Source organism: Hyperolius riggenbachi, chromosome 7 (genome assembly GCF_040937935.1).
Source record: "Hyperolius riggenbachi isolate aHypRig1 chromosome 7, aHypRig1.pri, whole genome shotgun sequence".
NCBI lineage: Eukaryota > Metazoa > Chordata > Amphibia > Anura > Hyperoliidae > Hyperolius > Hyperolius riggenbachi.
The window spans coordinates 269,805,974-269,825,331 of record NC_090652.1 but is presented as its reverse complement, the minus strand read 5'-3'; the positions used below and the strand labels follow the sequence as shown (position 1 = coordinate 269,825,331).

The following is a 19,358-nucleotide window of genomic DNA, read 5'->3' as shown; positions in this document are numbered from 1 at the left end:
ACATTCAGGTCTGGACTCCACCTCTAAGCAGCAAGTCAGTCAGCAGCAGGACATTAAAAACTGGCCTTTTCCACGATCACACCAAATCACTGTGCTGCTTTATGATGTTGATGCACAATCATATGCAGTCAGCTATAGTGGAATTTTGGACAATTGCTATGTCCCCAGGCACGGCAGGAAGCCTCCTGCTTCTCCTCACCCTCTTTCTCCATAGAACATTATCTGCCTGCCCTATGTCTCCATAGAACATTACCTTCTGTTCAGCTGAGTACGCTAATGCTGTCACTGGCTGACAACAGACTATTACTCAGAACAATTATGAACAACAGTTTTGCCAGGAAAATTCCAGTCTGTAGAGAAGATTGTGTCCATGTGCACTTTTTTTTTTTCTGTCACACAGCACAGCCTGGGGCATGACTTCACTTATGCACACTGCAGATAAGCAGTCCAGTTTGGTCACAAGCTGCCATTAGCCTGCTGATTGGAGAAGAAAGAGTCAGATTGTTGATGAGGTCAACCCTCTGCTCTCCTGTGTCAGTTAGCAGCCAGTGATAGATTTGACAGCACTGTGCCATGCATAGTGCTGCTGTTTGCCTGAATATTTCACATAGCTTAGAGAACACCCTCTGAAACACCACCATGTGAAGAGGATAAGCCCTGTCCTGTGCACAGAGATGTCAGCATGTGTCTGGCCAGAAACTGCACTAAGCTAGTCAGGTGCTATTAGCCAGGGCAAATATTAATATTTATACAGCGCCGACCTTTTCCGCACTGCTGTACAGAGTATATTGTGTTATCACTTAACTGTCCCTCAGAAGGCTTACAATCTAATTCCTACCATAGTCACATGTTTATGTATGTATGATGTAGTGCATGTATCATAGCCTAGAGCCAATTTTTTTAGGGGGAAGCCAATTAACTTATCTGTTTTTTGGGATGTGGGAGGAAACCAGGTTGCCTGGAGGAAACCCACGCAGACACAGGGAGACCGTACAAACTCTGTGCAGATAGTGCCCTGGCTGGGATTCGTACCGGAGACACAGCACTGCAAGGCGAAAGTGCCAACCGCTGCTCCACAGTGTTGCTCTACAAGTTAAAGCTTAATTATAGGCAGGTTGCTAAACCAAGCTGAAATGAGTATCCATGAAATGTTATGTCTGACAACAGATATCCAGTACTGCTTAGTGGGTCTTGCAATCCATGTATCCCACTTGGCCAGGTAACCTCACATTTGTCCATTTCTAATTGGACAGTAAGACATTCACACGAATGGTTTTCCAGGCAGTCAACCGTGGCATTTTACTGCCTCTGCTTGGGGTAGACAAAAGTAGGGGTTTACACTTATACACTATACAGTGGCTGAAAAGTGTACTGATTAAGGGCTCTGACACCGGAGACTTGGGTTTGAATCTCGGCTCTGCCTGTTCAGTAAGCTGCACCTATTCAGTAAGGAGTTTCTCGGGCAAGACTCCCTAACACTGCTACTGCCTACTGAGTGTGCTCTAGTGGCTGCCATGCAAATGATTTGAGTCTGACAGGAGAAAAGCTCTATACAAATATAGGAATTATTATTATTATTATTATTATTATTATACACAGTTTGGGAGTAGCACAGTTGACAGCTGGTTTTACTCCCCATAATTCCACTAATCAAAAGTAAAAACCATTCCCCATCTGCAGCTTAGCCTTAACTCCTCAAAACTAAGTACTGATCTTTTTCTATAAACTAATAAATTAGCTATAAGCTCTCCAACAACTTATACTGTTTTCAATCCAATGTATTATTACTGATCCTCCATTGAAACCTGATTGCTTCCCCATAACACCCCCAACAAGAATTATTATTTCACCTCCATAATATAGTCATATCCCACATTCTTGCATTAGTTCTCCACCATAACTTAGTTGTTTCCCTCCTTCTGGCATCCGTTATATTGTCACAGTGAGAAACATGCCACACCATGTATTTATAAGGACATGCCAGGCTTTTATTTTGCTTGGCGCCTGCAGTCAGCTGTAATATAGCTAAAACCTCATGCCAGGCTATCAGCTTTAGGTGCTATATTTTGGCACTGGTGTTGCATGGGACTGAAGACAGTGGAAGGGAAGTTAGGATAATTATAGGTTAATAGCAGTTGAGCATCAGTTGCGCGGGGGTAGCTGTTGTTAGAATAAAGCAACATACTCACCAGAAGATGGATCAGGGCACCAACTGACAACATCATGCTGCCGAACACCAACATTACCGGGTAATGCATCTGGCACAAATCGCCTTTCTTGGCTAACTGATGGACTTTCATATTTGTCCGGTGTTCAGCTTTAACTTTTGTGGGAAAACAATTGTCAATGTGGATGACTGGGTTATCTGATTGGATGTTCAGCCTACTTGGACGAACCTGTCACCTATTCATGGCATACCTTCTAAAATCAGGCTATAAAGTTCCATTCCTTGCCTATAAAACAATCTCTTATTTGTAGTAAATTATGTTCAATGCTGTAAAATCTGGAAAAAGTTGGCTTGCTCTGCGGGGAATACCGAGACTTTCCCTGCAACAAATCCGTAGGTAAGGGTTAAAGAGTGATTTACAGCATTTTACCAGAACGGCATGGAGCAGGACCAGACGCATAATGCAGTAAATTTGAACCGTATGTTACGAAGGAGGTGGAGGGGGGGGAAAAAAATCCTCAATCGCTTTAAGTAAAACCTTTGTCCCACATTCCTCATTGATGTTTCACAATGATTGCTTTTCATTACCACCACGCTGAATTCATATTTTTATGGTGCCAGCGTGTACAGAACCCACAGGAAAAGAGGTATTTGCAGAAGACAGATTCTTGCCAATAAAAGATGTGTAAATAGCGGAATGTGTGGCTGCAGGAAAGGAAGCGGCCGTCACTTATTTATATGTTGTTAAGCAACTTGGACAAAAACACTTGAGGAATCCTCTATGCCTACAGAGTGTGTGTTTATGTTTATATGTTCTTGCAGTTCTCTTCTTACAATGCACTCACATCGGAAGGGGGAGGGTTGCATCTGAACTGTCAGTCAGGCAGTACGGCATTGTGATCATCTTTCAGCTTGATTACAGAATGGCAGAATTACGTGTCATCATTTTCCTGTTAAACCACATTGCCTAATTGTAGGTTAGTTTACTCATGGGAGGGGTTTTGTAGGTTAGGTTACTCAGGGGAGGAGTTGATTAGGTTGCTCAGGAGAGGGGTTATGTAGGTTGTGTTGTGTAAGTTAGGTTGCTCAGGGGAGGGGCTGTGTAGGTTATGCTACTTAGCTGCAGAGGGGAAAAAGTACACAACCGATATGGACTTTGCACTGTGGCTTCATACTGATCTGTCTTCCACACGAAGCATGCAGATCAGGTGCACTGACTAATAGTGTTGGTGTTCGAATTTGGGTTATTGAAATTCAGCCATCACCACACTTCAGCACCCACACATGTGGACAGGGTCAGGGGGAGTTCATAGCAGGCATAGCAGACAAATGCACAGTATAACAGTGGAAGGCAATCATATAACTTGACAGTAGTGTTTATTAAACCCAAAATATTAGACAGAAAGTTGCAAAGCAGTAAAATGTAGAAAAGTGCTGCTGTTTAAGTAGAAACAAAGGTAATTCTCAAACGGATGTTTTGCTTGTTCTTAAATAAGTCCCCTACTATCTTTGTGTTTCGGGTTTTTTTCAATTGTTTCTGGCACTGCTTGTGACAATATTATGACTAATAATGAGTAAAATGATTGGAGGAGAATCTGTCTGGGTTACTGCTGTTATAATATTGCTTTTCTTTCCTGTGAGAACGCTCTTCTATGAATCTCCTCCGCCTGACACTGACCTCTCCAGGATCAGACGCATGCCACAAGATGTCCCAGTCACACTGACACAAGCGTGTGATGGATTGAGGACTGTCTGGAGTGCTTGCATTTCCTCACATCATTAAAATTCACCCCCAGTCTGTGTGTCTTCTTGTATCTGAACTTCTTTTTAGATTGTCTTTAGAATGAGCAATGCTTAGTGTGCAGATACAGTTCATCCTTGTGTCACCTTCATCTGCTGTGATGCAGTTAAGAAATAGGAGACTTGTACTTTTAAGCTGCATGGTAAACCTTCTTCTCGTGCAGTGACTGTGATTGTTTGAGGTGAGAATCTACTGTGCATAGGTGTCAGCCAGAATTTTATCATTCAACCTGGGATGTTTGCTACAACAAATTTGGAATACTTGTGAGAGGGAAGCCTCTGGATCCTGGAGAGGATTCTCCTGTCCTCCTCAACAAGGCCGATCCTACTATTAGGCCTCCGAAGCGCAGCTCCACTGCTCCTGCATGGTGGCACGGACACGCTTGGCCGCTGGCGGTAAAAGCAGAGGTTGATCGGGTCCATTCTACTGCGTAGGTGCAGACAGCCTGTGCATTAGCACAGACCTGATTGAGCTTGCTTTTCTCCACTGGAGCCCAAGCGAGTCCTTCTTACTGTGTATGCGTGAGCTGACGACAAGCAATTTTTTGGGCGGTATCAGCCCTGGAACAAGCCAGTGTGGAGGACGGGGGAAGCCTCTCCAGGATTCAGAGGCTTGACCCCATAGGGGCACTTAATTCCCTACAGGTGATCTTTTAGGTTCTTCCAGTGCTGGAAGATGCCTGTGTGTCCGTCCACAGCACAAACCCCTGGTCAGATCTGTAGGTTGCATCGGACATGCCATAATAGCATTACTATTTCTAGATACAATATTTGTGTAATATAGTTCCCTCCTCTAAATTATTTATTTTTTATATTATTATTATTATTACCTGGTTGATCCTGCTCATATTGCCATAAAGAGAAGTTGCTGAGCAAGCTGAAGCCCTCTCTCTGGTATCCTCTTAGGGTTCGTGCACACCAGAGCAGTTCTGAAGCGTTTGTTAAAACACTTGCAGAGGGAAAACCGCTTGGCTAATGAAAGCGAATGGGATGGTGCGCACCAGAGCGGTTCGTTTTTTTCCCTAACGCAAGCTCCTGTCCTGCAGCATTTTTTTAGATTTCTGAGGCGTTTCTGCCTCAATGTTAAGTATAGGAAAGTGGAAAACCGCACTGAAAAACGTTAGATCAGAGCGGTTTTCCAAGCGTTTTTGTTACAGAACCTGTTCAGTAACAGCTTAACTGTAACAACATTGGAAATCTGCTACACAAAAATGCTCCAAAAAACGCTAGGCATGTTTAGAAAATCTCTCTACACATGCCTAGACTCGCTCTGAAATCTGCTTCAAAAACCTCGGGCGTTTTGCGGATCTGCTAGAGGTTTCTGGTGTGCACTGACCCTTACTGTGTCCCAGCCTCCTCCCTAGTAGTGATTGTTCTAGATTAAAAATCTGCTGTCATTCACCTAAAGGTGGCCATTAACGTTGCAATATCTTCCCCAGATGCAATCGACAATCAGGTTTTTATGATTGAATTATACAGAAAACCAAGCAGTATAGGGAGAAAATCAACCTGGAACTATTTCACAATCGATTGGAATACAGATTGTCAATTACAATGTTGGATTTTACAATCTTATAATTGTACCATTTATATGATCTTCAAATCCTTAATGACAAAAAAAAACGTTTGCGCGATATCGTGCAACATCATTTAACAAAAGTTTGTTAAAGAATGTTCAGTGTCAGCAGATTATCCATGACAATCACTTGTTTTGAATGACCAAAATGACGGATCCTGTCTTTGATGGTTGTTCCGATCCCCATCGACCCCCATGCTAATGACTGCGATCGTTCAAAGTCATGTTCGTACCTATTGTTTGTTCGCACAGTATGTGATTGCAGAATATTGATCGGGGAACAATTCCCCCCCCCCCCCCTATTTCCGTCTTCCAAGGTCTTGTGGGGGTTATTCAGCCTCACATCTTCTGTACTATTTACTGCAGAAGCTAGTAGCCTGCAGCCTTGGCCCAGAGACCACAGGTCATGTGAGATCTGACCTCGACAAATGCTCTTTCCTGGTAGAAGGTCTTGCAGCTTGTGTTTGAGGTCAAGAGTATAGACATGGCAGACTTGTGCTGTCAAGAATTTGGACTAAAGGTCATGAAGATATATGGCCCATGGCGGTTTGTGCTGCTCTTGTCTATGAATCAGGTGTTGTTCATGGTGGTCTTCCTCTTGGTCCATAAGTAAGGTGATTTGTAGCTGTGCTAGTGCACATTTATAATTATTATAATTTTGTATTTATAATACTGCTGACCTCTCCCACAGTGCTTTACAAAATGTATAGTCTTTCCCTCAAAAGTAGCTAACCATCTAATGAATTCTATAATCCTGGTCGTATGTCATTGTAGACAAAGGTTGATTTAATGGGGAACATACAATATCTGCACCAGGGCTGTGGAGTCAGAGCAATCTTGGGTACCTGGAGTTGGAGTCAGTGGTTTCAATAAACTGAGGAGCCAGCTAAATGATTCTTGTACCAAATCCAGTGCGTTTGTAAAAATTAGACTATGGAGACGAGTCGGATCAGTTTTGGGTACCTGGAGTCGGTGGTTTTATAAACGGAGTCGGATTATTTTTGTACCAACACTACAGCCCTGATCTGCACTTCAAACTTTGTGCAGATGGCCCAGAATCCGGGACCCAGTACTGCCAGGCGAGAGAGCTATCCAATAGGCCACCAGTCCATGTGGTAACAAGGATAAGTGAGGACATGTCTGTATTTAATAATGAATTTAACCATTAAGCTAGGCACAGATGCTGGTTTCAACTCGGCAGGTTTCTTAAATGTTAGATGACTATTTTAACAAACTATATGGAATGAGTGCACAACTGTATAGAACGAGACCCAGACCTGAGTCCTAAATTGTCTGCCCCCAGTGACTATCACTAGACCAGTGCTGACTAATCCTGTCATAACCATCACATGGCTGACGATAGTGACAGTTGGCTAGTGGGAGCAGCTCGGTGAAAGTGGAATGGGCCAGAACAATTTATAGAGGAGTCCTGAGTCTAAAGGTGCAAGTTTAGTGAATGAATGACCTTCAAATTCCATCATTGTGATCAGAAATTATCGCTTGAGCCCATTAATGGGATCAAAAATATAACCAATAGATTTGAAATAGAATCGATCTGCGAACAGATTGATAATCAGATAAAATAATAATTTGTCGATTGGCATAAACTCTCTCCAATCTTATTGCAGCTATCCGATCGAAAGGTTGATTGTTCACTAAAATTGGACCATTAATGGCCACCTTTTAAAGAGGAACTTTATAGTGGATCCGAGATAAACTTTTACTCATTGCATAATTGGGTCCCTTACATATAGTTTATAGGGCATTCCTCAAGCCTAATACTTTTTTTTTTAATACCCCAATTCCCTATAAACGAAACAAGCCTCGCCCGCAGCTCCTCCAGAGCCTAGGCATTCTGAGTCGCGTGTACCAAGTGCTCATGGGAGCTCAGTCTGATATTGTTGAAGCTGTTTGCAGCTAGATTTGCTGTGTAAACTATCTCAACTTTAGATAAGATATGTAGATTAAAGTCATCATCCCACTCAGTAGCTGATACCTCCTTTCCCACGAGAAATCTTTACCTTTCCTTGAATAGATCATCAAGGACGTTTGTATGGCTGTTATTTTGGTGAAACCCCTCCCACAGTGCGATGTCAGGGCCATGGCCCTGACTGTTTTTTTTTTTTTTTGTCATTTGAGCTATCTTTTTTTTTTTTTTTTTTAACTTCTCACTTTGTATTGGATTTCCCCCCCCCCACTGCTGTCTTTCAATAAAGTTCCTTTTAAGCTAGGCATACTGATATCACATTTTCCAGCTGATTCAAGCACTGAAATGAAATCTGATGGAGCTCTGTTACCACTAGTATATTCACTCAATTGGAATTGGACACTTTGTCAACAAAGTGTGAAGGTGCAGTACCCTAAAAAAAAACAAAAAAAAACTATGGATTGGAAACGCTATAATTGTGGGCACTGTAATGAGCATAGTATCTAGGAGGCACAAGAATGGGGAGAGCCACTATAAGAGACAACATAATCCCAGCCAGGGCTCTATCTGCATGGAGTTTGTAGAAATTCCAAAGAGCAGAAGAAAGGGCCTTGCACATCCCTTATAAAACGTCACTTTTAATTATATCAAGTAAAAACATACTTTACATGTCCAGTAACAAATCAAGAGAGGTACAGGCAAGCAGGGAGGTCGACAGCCGTTTCGCGCCAGTTAAACGGCTGTCGACCTCCCTGCTTGCCTGTACCTCTCTTGATTTGTTACTGGACATGTAAAGTATGTTTTTACTTGATATAATTAAAAGTGACGTTTTATAAGGGATGTGCAAGGCCCTTTCTTCTGCTCTTTGGAATTTCTGCTACAGCATTGGCAACTGCACTCCCTCAGTGAGACAACGTGGCCGTCCTGTGCATGTCACTATATCTACCCACATTTTGCATGGAGTTTGTATGTTCTCCCTGTGCCTTGCATGGATTTCTCCCGGGCACTCCGGTTTCCTCCCACATCCCAAAAACCTTCAGATAAGTTAGGTTGCTTCCCCCTAAAATGGCCCTAGACTACAATAGACATATAACTATGGGAGGGATTAGATTGTTAGCTCCTCTGAGGGAACGTTAGTTACGAGACTCTGTACAGCGCTGCAGAAGATGCCTTCGCTATATAAATATTTAATAATTATATTGAATAAAAATTAGATCCTACAGTAGGGCCACTATGTAGGGGAAATACAAATGAGAATGCACATTGAGGGATGCTATAGATTGATTTGCTGAAGGGCAGCATCCAGGGAAACAATCAAGATCAGTAACATAAATCATTTACCTGATCTGATGCTATCTGATGATGGCCTTGAGGCTTTACTGAACTTCACCTCTAAGATTTCACGCTCCTGAATATGCTTATACAGCATTCTGCATCCTTCACAAAAGCACCATTTTTAGCTGTGTGTCTGAACATAGTCATAAGATAATGAAGTATGGCTGAGTGGAATTAGGACAATACAGATGTGTGTGAAGATAGTGAAGGGTTGGAGGTTGCTTCTTTCTTCTGTCTTGCTGTTGAGTCATCACATGTGCAGAATGTGTATTACCTGCGCAGGAGTCACATCTGACAGAGGCTTTTCATGTCAGGCTGTCAAGGAGATCTGAAGAGGATCTGAAGGAGATCATAAAGAACAAAAGCTGTGCTGCTTTCTCTGGTTTGGAGTGTGTTAACCCCCACAGGAGGTTTGTTTTGCCTTCCAGTATGATTAGCTTGTCCAAGGAGAACCCTTAATTACTCTGTGATGCCAGTAATGAAAGGGGGACATCAAAGGTGTGAGGAAAAGTGTTGTTTCTATCACTGTAATCCAGTCCCAGCACTATAGCTTCTAAAAAAGACCATATTCCTTTTTCTCACTTCCAGAGAGCTTTCCTTTATGTATCTTTGTTTTAACTGAAGCCTTTAAAACAGCTGGAGAATAGCCCAGATACAACCTAGCCATACTATGCCAGGGGAAAAAACACATATATAAGTAGATAAATACTTGACCTACTTACATAACACATGTATTGTACTGTCCACGTTTTGATTTCAGTGAATTTTATATAGTAAATGAAGAGAATTCTGTTCCTGTGGGAATCATGTCTTTTGCCCACAGTTTGAGGCTAAATCCTGATGTCATTTCTTCCCTTAACCTTTTTTTTCTTTTCTCCTCCAATCGCTGAGTCACCTCAGCCTTGCATGTAAACACAAGCGAGCAGAGGATCATGTTTCAGCTATGCAGGGAAATAAAGGGAAGAGGAGGAATATATTATAGATAAAAAGAAACCCCAGCATGCAACTAAATGGCAATGGCTATTAAAGGGCCAGTGCTCCTAAGGTATGTGCTCATAAACTGAGATAACCGTAAAGTTCAGTTCAACTGTCACCAATCCACTTGTCTTCAGTTGACCAGTATCTGTATAATTCAATTCCAGGACATCAGATAACTCCAGTTAATGTTTTTGCGATTATTTGTGTAGAGATACAGTATTACAATTGATTGCGCACCATGTCATCTATGCAATTGTTTTTATGCAATTTTTATCCTTAGTGCAGACTGCTCTCATTAACTCCCAAGGTATGTGATGACTCCAAACCATAACAGCAGAAAAAGTTTTGAATGTAGGATTAGCATCTTTATCACTTAATACATTCAGACCAGTTGCTGTTGAAATTTGATTTTTATGGTGATAATCCCGCTTTAATGTGGGCCTGAGCTCCTGACATTTAGACTTTGTATATTTGTCACACTGCAGGACTTGATAAAAAGACTAAAAATTACCAAAGTTTACTTTTGGTGCTTTACAAAATCCTGGTGATTCTGGTTCACCACAACCTATCTTTCTCCAACCCTCATTTGTGTTACTGCCTTTATATATTGAAATGCTGGTGGAGAGTGCTCACTGCAAGAAACCCTGTACTATGTGTGCCTATTACATTTTTCAATGTCTGAAGTGATTACGATCATTTATGGTGATAATCTAGAGTGGGTACTTCAGCTGAGACCAAAGATCTTGCTGAGGAAGCTGTAATCCATTTTCCGTTTGATCTGAGCGAAACTGCTGGGTACCTATTGTATTGGTCAATATATGTGTTTGATTCCCCTTTTTTTTTCAACAAAAAGGTATTTATTGAAAGATTCAAGGCACAACGTTTGATTCACTTTTAATCAATCTTGGGATATTTATTGATCAAACCCCCACCCCATTCCCATTCAAAGCTCTACCTGAGCCCATTGGAGCAAAAGTGCTCTGCCCATTCCTAATGGTTGAGCAAAAAGGTTGCAGTGGGGAACATTTTGGGCATGCGTGGTATAGACACATTTGTAATCGCACATGCCCAGGACACTCCCGGTGTTCCAGGACTTAGCTTGTTGGGAAGTGCACAAAAACCCGGCACAGGAGTGGACTAAGCATGCACCCTTCATGCAAGAACAGGGGGGGGGGGGCAAGGGGGGGATGAAGAGCAATAGGGATTATGTGAGCACGGAAGATCCCCCAAGTATGGCCACCTTGTACATTTTAATTTTAGTTCAGGGGATCTTCAAGGGCCTTTGAAACATTATCAGGCAATCCCGAAAGTAGAATGAGGAGAGTGGTGAAGCTTGTAACGTAACAAGACATCTGAAAATCTCTGGTAAAGCCCAGTATACACAGGGATCTTTTGTGGATGTCTGTCACCCAATTGACTGTTACCGATCCCTGCCGGGCGACAGAGCATTGCTGACGCTGTACAGACGCGTCTTTGATGCATCTGTTGCTATTAGGGATGATCACAGATATGCAAATTATTCAGTTTATGCAAATTTTTGTAAATTCTTGTGCAAATATGTGCAGCTTGAAAATGGACTAATCAATTTAAACCTAGGTTTAAATTGATTGGTGCATTTTCAAACTGCATACATTTGCATAATTTCAGAACAATTTGCATCTCATTGATCATCCCTAGTTGCTATGTGGGGGCATCAAGCAAGGAGCAAATTCCTGGGGGCGGGGGAGCGGGGAGAACAATGTGATTGTGTGGTGCTCGGTCATCGGCTAATGTTTTGCTAATGTAGGTGTTGTGCGGCTGTTGTACACATGCTGGTCTGACGATTTTCGGCCATGGCAGTCGTTATAGTCCGCCACGGCCGAGTTCAAACCAGCATGTGTAAATGGCTTTAGCCATGTCAAGTTCTAAGATCCGTTTGCATTGTTTTGTTACTCATGTGATGGACAGCTCAGCGTTCAAAGTCTAATTTGCTAATATGAAACTCATGGAACTTGTCTGCCTGTTGGATGAAGTCTGTGATGTTTGTCTGCTTGTTGGATGATTCCTCAGGAGAAGTCTGTGATGTCCCTTGGAGAGAAAACACAACATTCTAAATGTGCCCACAAACCAGTCTGAAGATCTCCCCAGGCCAGCAATGTTTAATGTCTGCAGCATGTCCTGCCCTGTTCACCGTCTCCTGAGGCGGAATGCAAATTTCTGCTTGGCTGGTCAAGTAGTAACCGTAGACAAATAGCATATGCTGCTTTGAATTTAGTTTCAAAATGTTTTTATTGAGAAGTTGTAAATTCCCAAGCATGCGAAGACGGCGTATGATATTTCCTCACATACAATTTATACATATGAGGTTAAAAGATGCCAAAGTTGGCTTACAATATCATTGTGCTCATAGTAATGTAAGTATTCTCTTAAAGAGAAACTCCAACCTAGAATTGAACTTTATCCCAATCAGTAGCTGATACCCCCTTTTACATGAGAAATATGATGCTTTTCACAAACAGACCATCAGGGGGCGCTGTATGACTGATTTTGTGCTGAAACCCCTCCCACAAGAAGCTCTGAGTACCGCGGTAATCTGGGCAAACTGCCACAATGTAGCAATGTTCACAGACAGGAATTAGCTGTTTACAGCTGTCTCTAACAGCCAAAACAGCTAGGAGCAGCTACATAACCTGCCCACAGTAAAAATGTCACCATGTAATAAATGTCAGAATGTAAATCGGGGAGAGGAAAGATTTTACAATGAGCAAACACTGACTAAATCATTTATACATAATTATTGTAAAAATGAAGCACTTTTTTTACTACATTATTTTCACTGGAGTTCCTCTTTAAGGAAATATACAGTATAGAGAAAAATAATTAACTACCAGATATACAGCACATGTAGACTTTTACTGTTAAAAAAAATATATAAATACATACAGCACATGTATAGAGTGTGGGGTAAAAAAGGACGGTCAGCAGCATAATATGGCATTACGCATGCCAATCCCCATAGTCTTACATGGCACAGTTAGAGGGATCCAGATGCACTCTCTCATAGGCCCATATTCAGTTAACTTCTTCTCCTGCGTTATCTCCTAGGACAGTAGTTAGTAACCTTTTTGAAGTTGTGACACATCATGTCAAACGCTCAGATCTCACACGTGACACATCACATATTTATAATAACCACAAAATGGATGAAAAGAGTGCATTATCCTACATGCACTTAAAAATGAAGCCTAGAACCTTTCAGGCATAATAATAAAGGCAATCAGTGGGACAGTTAGGACCCCCTCCGATTTAGAATGATCACACAGCACCAGACAATTTGCACTGCTCTTTATAGCCGCAGTGCGCCCCACAAGAAAAAAGCCCTCAGACTTAATATAGATAGGTAGCCAGGTATAGGTGGCCCCATTATAGGTAGCCAGGTATAGGTGGCCCCATTATAGCTAGCCAGGTATAGGTGGCCCCATTATAGGTAGCCAGGTGTAGGTGCCCCCAGTAGCATGTGCTGGCAGCAGCTCACTCACCAGCTCCATGCGTTCCAGCGCTGACGTCACTCTTCAATGCCCTGCTCTATCTCCAGCCTCGCTGCTCCATTCTGTCTCCCTCTCTGTTCGTAGTTAGAACAGGGCTGCACAAAATGGCTGCCGATGTCCACATTTGACAGAGCAGAAAAATGGGGAGGGAGACAGAACGTGATGCGGCGACACCTATTCCAGGCAGTCACAGCGGTTTAGGAAACTCTGTCCTAAGAAATATTTTTCATATTCTTTTTAAAATAACTTTTAAGCATTTTACAATTGAAAAAGTACCTAAAAGTCGGTGAAAAAGAACTACCAGAATTATTTAGAGCATTTTCTTGCTTGCTGGTGATTTTAAAAGGCTTTTTATGATCAGGTGTGAAAATTTCACCTAGGGGAAAACTCTGGAGAAAAAGTGAATCGCATATGGGCCATAAGGTGGTGGCATCGCGTCTCGCAAGATGCATGCAGGCACCAGTGGAAACACAGCACCCACTCGGCAAAATTCCCATGTGCCGATCTTCCCTGGGAAGTGAGGTGGAAGTGAAGAAAGGTGAAGAAAATTCTACATGAGTCATTTTTCCAGGTAGCATGATGACTACTGTTAATATGATGCAGCATCTGGTCACACCCATTGCACGCGCATTTAGCACACACAGCCCTCCAATCATACTGCCAGGACTGCATGTGACCAGACATCTCTGGACGCGAAATGGCCGTTTTGTACAGTCCGCTTGTGCCCATTTGCAACAATTTCCCATTCTTCCACTTGTATACCAGACCATTGTATATGTGAGTTGCCACAGTCATTGTTTTTGCCAGTTTCCTCCCTTGTTTTTCCACAGGATAGTTTAGAAAGCTGGCAGTATTGATATGAAATGACACCAACAGTTAGGGGGTTATAAATACACCACTTCTCAAACTATCTGCTGAAGGACTTCAACATGGGGCTTAATTCTCATTCTCCAAAATGGCAATCCTAAACGTTTGACATTTCTAGACAGATGAAAAAGAGAATTTATTCCTTATTTCTTCTAAAGAAGCTGCTTTGAATTTAAGAATGGCTGCACACCTCATGTTTGTTTTTTGTTTTACCTCTTTGGGGCCAGATGGTTCTAGTACCTTAAGAAAATCAGTTGCACATATATGGTTGGTGACTTTTGGTGAGGATTCCCTTAAAAGACCTGATGCTTTGTTGTCTCTGGACCCCTCAAGTGTGTGAGAGAACAGTCTGACTTTGCCAGGCCCCTAGTAGGAGCCTAGTTTGGTCTCTCTTATTAGTGCAGCTGTCAGTCACTGACATACTTTGTGCAGCCAACTCTTGACTGACAGACCTGTTTCTTGTAAAGCCGCTGGCCTTCTTTAACTTTCTGTGACTGATGGGTGACTTCATCAAGTGCTCTCCTTTTTTTAACAGAGAATTCCTGACCAATGTGTTTTATTTTTAATACTTGCACTTTTCTTCTTCCTGCCAGTGCAGCTGGGTGGCACTGGGGACCTTGACATAGCTGAAGTCCCATACAGAGGAAGGACTGACTTTGTGCACAGGCTTCATCCAAATTGCGGTAAAAAACTTTTTAAAGTTAGTTTTTAAGTAGTTGCTATGACTTAAGAAACACAATCTCTTGCAGATTAAAGCCTAATTCCAGTATTTATGTTTTGCTGTGCTAACTTTCTGAACTGTGTTCACACCTGATGAGTAAAGGTTCATACACATCGATAGATGTCACTCGTCGGGGATCAGGGCCCGATCCCCATGGGTGATATCGCTGGGCCAGGCTACACAGACACGAGTCAGCTGTGTAGCTGCCATGTACTGTTGCTATGGAGAGGGACGATGAAGCGGCGCATGCATGATGTCATGCAGCGGGCTTTGGAGATGCGTGCACAAAGGAATTAGCTGTTGCTGGAGGTGAGTTAATCTGGCGGGTGAATCACATGCGCGTTGAGGATTGGGCGCCTCTGTACTCATGCCTGATTATCGGCTGAGGGGGTCGTTATCAGCCGTCACAGGCGACTTTAGTACAGCGTGTGTACGAGGCCTAAAGTGTAACAGAGATAGTTCACTGGCGCTTATTTATACTTACCTGGTGCTTCCTCCATCCCCATGAGTACCGTGGCCTCCCTTGCAGTCCTCTTTGGCCCCTCCGTTGTGGCGATACAACTGCCGGTAATCAGGTCATTCGCCGCCATTTGAGGTCTTCTGCGCAGAACGCACCAGGGGACGGGAGCGAGATGAGGGGTGCGCGGTCAGGCTGCACATTACAGAAGCCTGCGACTGCCCAGATTACCAGGAGTCATAGCGGCTTAACGGAGGAGGAAAAGCGAGTGAGACCACGGTGCTCATGGGGCTGAAGGAAGCCCCAGGTAAGTATAAATTAGTGCTAGTTAACCATCTCCATTTCACTTTATTATCAATAGTTTTTATTGATTTTTGTCTTTTTTAAGAGTAAATAACATACCAAAACTCATCAGCGATACAATTTTAAGTGACAATTAACACAAAATAAATGGTACATAAAAATAAATGGAGTCCAACTTCAAAGTGGAATAAGCGTCAATACCAAATTTGTGATTAGCTAATAAAGTGTCCATTTTCTATACGGTATACATAGCAGTAAATAACAATAAGCATAAGCTATTATAAAATGCAAAATCAGGAAAAGTTGAACCTTAATGGGGAAAGGAAAGAATACCTCAGCCTAAGGGGAGGAAAACACTTCCGTCGGGTTCACTTTAAGCCCAAACTTTATATAGCAAATGCACTGTATAAATTCTCAGTTAATCACAAGTAACATGTCCAGGCATATGCCTGAGTCATGATCACAGTTTGAGCGGAGAATGGTGACATACGATCAGAATGTAAAAGTAATCTTAGCATTATGCAGCTGGGTTTGTGTTTGAAGTGTGTTTAGCCATCTGTCTATCTAAAGGTAAACCACAAAAGTGATCATTTTTTTTTTCTTTTTTTTTTTTTTCCTACTCTCTACTTTTAAATGTGTGCTGTGGTGTTTTGGCAGTTGTGTGTTGTGAGTCTCATACATACACTAGATGGTTCTTGGCTGAGGCCACTAGTCGGGGCAGTTTCTCCTGAGAATCTGTTTATGGTGAACATGACCTTCTCCGATGCATCACCGAGAGATCCAGAGTGCCAGATCATTTGTTGTGTGCCACGCTTCGTCCCTCCTCCTAGCTCTATAGCAACAGAACGTGTCTCTAACCCAGAGGTCCCCAAACATTTTTGATCAAGGGCCGGATTAACATTCTTCAAACTGCCGGGGGACCAGAACATACATAAAATGATGTTGAAAAACATTACATTGAATCTAGATATTGATTCCCCCCCAACCATGCCCGGAGGAGACCTCCCAGCAGCAGCCATTCAGTCATGCGGCACCTGAAGAACGTCTTTGTGCACCAGACAGTGAAGCATACCCAGGTGACCACCTACCATCTAATTGGACAGCAGTGTCACCTGATGCAGAATTGGATTGGAAGCCAGCGAATGACTGCTCACTGGCTTCTATAGTATGTGGATGGGAGGTGCCAGCACTGCTATTCTATATGCGGACCGCTGATATTTAAAGTTGCTGTGGGCCACATCTATAAGTTATACATTTTGTGTTTGGGGGCCAGTGAAAAAGCCTCGGCTGGCCACATTTGGCCCGCGGGCCGTAGTTTGAGGACCACTGCTCTAGCCTGTAGGCTGGTGGCATTGCTCTGTACAGCACTCAACAGTTGCCTGAGGGATTGACTCCCGATCACTGCAGGCGACAGTAATTGTGCATGGACCTATATAAATAGATTAATAGAGACTCATACACACACTTTTTTTATTTCTTGTGTTTTAATATCTATTAAAAACAAATAAAGACATTACCCTTTATAGTGGTTGTAAAGGAGCACCCCGCATAGCAAAACCGTATTTGCAAATATTTATCCTGTTTAGGCATTTCTGCCTTTGCTATCTCCTCTATTAGTATAGCAGCAGCCCCGCTGCACAATACTCCTCTGTCAATAGTCCTCTCTGCTGATAAACTGTTTATTTTTGTGTGGAGATACGTTCTTCTCTTATGAGGGAGCCAGAGTGGAGCCCTGGGGAGCTATTTCAGGCTGGGGTAGCCGAGATATTTGCGATCTTCCAATTTATCCTGACGCCAGTCGACATCCCAAAGTTCTTCAAGTTCTCCAGCAGAGATTTCTGGGTGTGTCATTTTTTGTTTTCTTTTCTTTTGGATGCAGGGCCAGCGAGGAGGCAGGCAGCAGCTTTGTTACCAGAACACAGCTGTTCCCAGCACAGATCTTTTCTCACTATGGACACGACTTGTGTCTGTGTGTCTTTCCATCTCTTCTAGACTCTGGAGGATCCGGGGCTACTGTGATGGAGGGCCGGGGCCAGGACTCTGCTGTGTGAGCACAGATGTTACTAAGAGAAGAGAGGTAGTTTTATGTATATAGTAATAAGAAACAGCTGTGGGTCTTTCCGTGGATTGACAGTGTCATGTATAGTTATAAGGTAATGGCTTATGAGATAATCATCGTAATTGTGTTTTTTTGCCATCATTACACAGTTTGGTTAAAATGAGACATTTATCCATTAACCGGTTCAGGACCATAGGCTTGCACCCCCCCCTAGTGACCAGGCTGTTTTTTACAAATATGTGCTCTGCAGCTTTAAAAGCTTGCTGCATAGCCATAACACTGAGCACACAAATCCCCCCCCCCTTCTGCCCATCAACAGAGCTTTCTGTTGGGCTCTGATCGCTGCTGCCATGGATATTTTTTAAAATAAATTTATAATATATTTTTGAATAAATTTGACTATTTGTTGTTTATTTTTATTGCACCCCTCCCTCCCCCACCCCACCTGCCAATCACTGCGATCGGCTCTCATAGGCATCGCCTGTGAGAGCCAATCGCTCTCTGAGCCTCTCCAGGGGACAGCCGAGTGACACGGCTGTCCCCAGTACAGCGCTGCTGTAGATCGCAGCGCTGTACAATGTAAACAGATGTCGCCGTCCAGCAGTCTTCTAGGGGTGATCGCTGCTGGTAGACTGATGATGGAGCGGGGCTACTAGGCACCAGGGAAATGTATTTGGGAGGGAGGACCACTAGACACCAGGGAACTATATAGGGGAGGGAGGAGGTCAATTAGACACCAGTGAACTGTATAGGGGTTGGAGGGGAGGCCATTAGACACCAGGGAACTTTATAAGGGAGGAAGGTGGCCAGTATATATCAAGGTTGGCACGCCCCTTGGTACCTGTGTTCAGTTTTAGCCCACTTTGTATTTGAGTTTGACACCCCTGGTGTAGAATATTGTTTTATTTTGCATACTTTCATTAAAAAAAAAAAATCTGTGAAATGTTATTTAAATAAAAAAACTGGGCCTAAAAGGTGGGATTTATTTTACTTCTACTGTGTAATACAAACATTTTAAAAACTGCTTTCAATGCTCAATTTCACGTTAGGTTTTGGAGCCCCGCTTTAGAGAAGCCCATGTGCAAATCACACTCGAGCTGGCTTCGCAGAGTTTGCTTTTCCCGGTTGCGGTGTGTAAATACACAAATCATTACGCCATTGTGTAATATGAATGTTTTGGTGGTGTCCCCAGCACAAGTCTGTAAATTATAGCCTGATGAACAATGCAGGCCTGGAAGAGGGGCTGGTTATTATGTGTTTGCCTGTCTAGTAATAATTTCCCATAATGCTGTGTGATTAATCATGTGAGTGGAGAGGTCAGGGAGCCGTGGTGCTCTGTATATTCACAGAGGCCCCATTTTTCATCCTGCGCTGTCATATCGCCGTGTTTGCACACTTATTGTTTGAGACTTCTGTCATTCGTGAAGTAAACTGGCTGCTGCGACACATTAGTGTGTTGTGTGATGGAAGAACTTTGTGTAATGTGTTTGTACATGTGCAGCCAATTTGTGGGTGTCCAGAATACCATGAATACCTGAGGACTCTTAACTTCAGCCTACTGGAAAAGCACCACCTGTGAAGGATTTTGAAGTCAAAACTTAAGAAAAAAAAAAAGGATCCACAAAGTATTCCAGCTTTTAC

General features: G+C 42.8%; 1 protein-coding gene across 4 annotated transcripts in view; it reads left to right on the top strand.

Annotated features, from left to right (window-relative positions):
* The window catches only part of TANC1 (tetratricopeptide repeat, ankyrin repeat and coiled-coil containing 1), a 324,590-nt gene that overhangs the window by 32,187 nt on the left and 273,045 nt on the right, over window positions 1–19,358 (top strand). Inside the window, exons 1-2 of one of the 4 annotated variants that reach the window (XM_068245708.1) lie at window positions 9,962–10,090; window positions 14,776–14,860. The exons of 1 other annotated variant lie outside the window; for it this stretch is intronic. The gene's annotated coding sequence lies outside the window, so the exon portion shown is untranslated. Of the gene's footprint in view, window positions 1–9,769; window positions 9,851–9,961; window positions 10,091–14,775; window positions 14,861–19,358 lie in introns of those variants that run through there. 2 more of the 4 variants (XM_068245709.1, XM_068245710.1) reach the window with 2 other exon arrangements.